Source organism: Austrofundulus limnaeus, unplaced genomic scaffold, assembly GCF_001266775.1.
Source record: "Austrofundulus limnaeus strain Quisiro unplaced genomic scaffold, Austrofundulus_limnaeus-1.0 Scaffold764, whole genome shotgun sequence".
Lineage (NCBI taxonomy): Eukaryota > Metazoa > Chordata > Actinopteri > Cyprinodontiformes > Rivulidae > Austrofundulus > Austrofundulus limnaeus.
The window spans coordinates 214,452-216,906 of record NW_013953166.1 but is presented as its reverse complement, the minus strand read 5'-3'; positions in this window follow the sequence as shown (position 1 = coordinate 216,906).

Here is a 2,455-nt window from a genome sequence, read left to right as displayed (position 1 = left end):
TTATTATTATTATGGCTTATTTCCTGATCCATCCATAAATTTTGTTAAATTTCAACACATTACCTCATTAATATAATGTAGAATATCTGCTATAAAAAGAAACATCTGCTACAGTGTAATATTCTGAAAACTACAATTCAACAGTATTTATTTTTAATCGTGGCTCATTTGCACCTACTGTCTTCAACCACAAGAGGGAAACAAAGTATCTTATGGATCTCACAGGTTTCATTTTACGGTATTATCCCGTCAGAACCGTGGATTGACTTCCATTCAGTTTCTGGTAATTTTATATCCTAACCCTGACCATTTACCCTAAAACTAACCTCACAGGTACCTGACCCTAAAACTAACCTAAACTCAATTCATACCTTGGTCCTAAACAGAACCCCTCACCCGAAATTAGGCATTAGTCCCCACAATGCATATTCTGTCCCCATGAGGCTGCCTTTTTTGGAAATTGGTTCCCACGAAGTAGCAAAAACTAACCCAAACACACACAAACACACCCTCAAGGACCATAGTGAGGGTAAAGAGTTGGTCCAGTGCATTGTTCCTCCAGAATCTGAGGTTCAGGTATCGATCTGACTCTCTACTCCAGTACCCATGAAAAGACCTTACTGGGGAGGCTAAGGAGAGTGATGCCCCTGTAATAGGAGCACACCCTCCAGTCCCCCTTTTTGAAGGGGGGAACAACTATCCCAGTCTGCCAACCCAGTGGCACTGCCCCCGATGTCCACGTGGTGTTACAAGACGTGTCAACCAGGACAGCCCCACAACATCCCAAACTTTGAGGAAATCAGGGCGGATCTCATCCACCCCTGGAGACCTGCCGTCATGAAGCTTTTCAACTACCTCAGCCCCAGTTATGGACAGACCAGCCCCGCAGTCCTCAGACTCCGCTTCCACCACAGAAGACGTGCCGGAGGGATTCAGAGGATCCGAGAAGTATTCCTTCCACCTCCCGACGACACTGGTTGAGGTCAACACCACCCCACCTTCACTTAGCACAGTGTCAGTGAAATGCTACTTCCCTCGCCTCAGCCACTGGACGGTTTGCCAGAATCTCCTCAGAGACAATATCGAGTCTTTGTCCAAGGCCTCACCAAATCCCTATCAAATCTGAGTTTTTGCCTCACCAATGGCCAAGGCTGCGACCAACTTGGACTGCCAATACTCCTCAGCTGCCTTCAGATTCCTATCAGCCAACAAGGCCCAATAGGATAGATAAGCCAGGGTGTCCACCACCAAGTTTGAGGATGACCACTGTGAGAAGCACCAACAACCTYGTGGCCACAGCTCAAGTCAGCCACTTCAACAGTTGAGGTCCTGGAACATGGCCCACTCAGACTCAATGTACCCCGCCTTGGTTGGGATGTTGTTGAAGTTCTCTCAGTGGTGTGAGTTGAAGCTCTTTCTGATGGGTTCTTCTGCCAGGCGTTCCCATCAAACTCTCACTACAGGTTTAGGTGTATGATGTCTGTCCCACATCTGATTCAACTCACTACCAGGTGGTGATTGATTGAGAGATCAGGTCTGGGCTTCCCTGCTCAAGCTGCTGCCCCTGCAACCCGACTTTGGATAAAACGAAAGATAAGGGATGGATGAGATTTTAACCCAATAGTTTCAAATATAATTTTTTTTACACTAAAGTATGATTTATAGGGCAATAATATGTACAATATTTAAAATTTGGCATGTATCATTCATTTAGAGGGTTGGCATCATTTGTTTGCTACTGAAATGAAAAAAGATGACATTGTACATATTTCATGTTTTTTAATCAGTAGAGTGTCTGAAGATATTTTTTGGTGCAGTTTGGTGCCAGTGTAAGAAATACTGACAGAACAGTTGGGGAAAGAGCATGACCAAATTTTCAAAATAAGCTCAATTTTTGACACTTTTTGGCACTTTTTGTGGATGCCAGCTGTAAATGGCCTCATAAGTTCAATATTAGTTACCTGGATTTAATTAAGCAATCAGTTTTTAACATTTTGGTACAAAACAAAACAGATCTGAAGCAAAAGATCTGGCGATTATAGTCAGATATTATATAGTCAAAGCCATGATTTTTACCATTAATCTTGAATTTTGACTTTGTGTCCAGGAGAAATTTCTTATGAAATGTTTTTTTTTTAAATACCTGTAAGGGATGCATTTCAATGGGGTACCATCAAAATTTCTGGTACTTTTTATGCAGATAAACATGGTCTGTCTCTTGGACTATCAAGCTCCTCCCATCAGGACGCAGATACTTAGTGCCAAAATGTCATACTATGCATTTTAAAATCAGCTTTTTAAATTCAAGTTAACATACACTCACCGGCCACTTTATTAAGTACACCTGTCCAACTGCTCGTTAACACTTACAGTGGTTTGCAAAAGTATTCATACCCCTTGAACTTTTCCATATTTTGTCACATTACAACCACAAACATAAATATATTTCACTGGA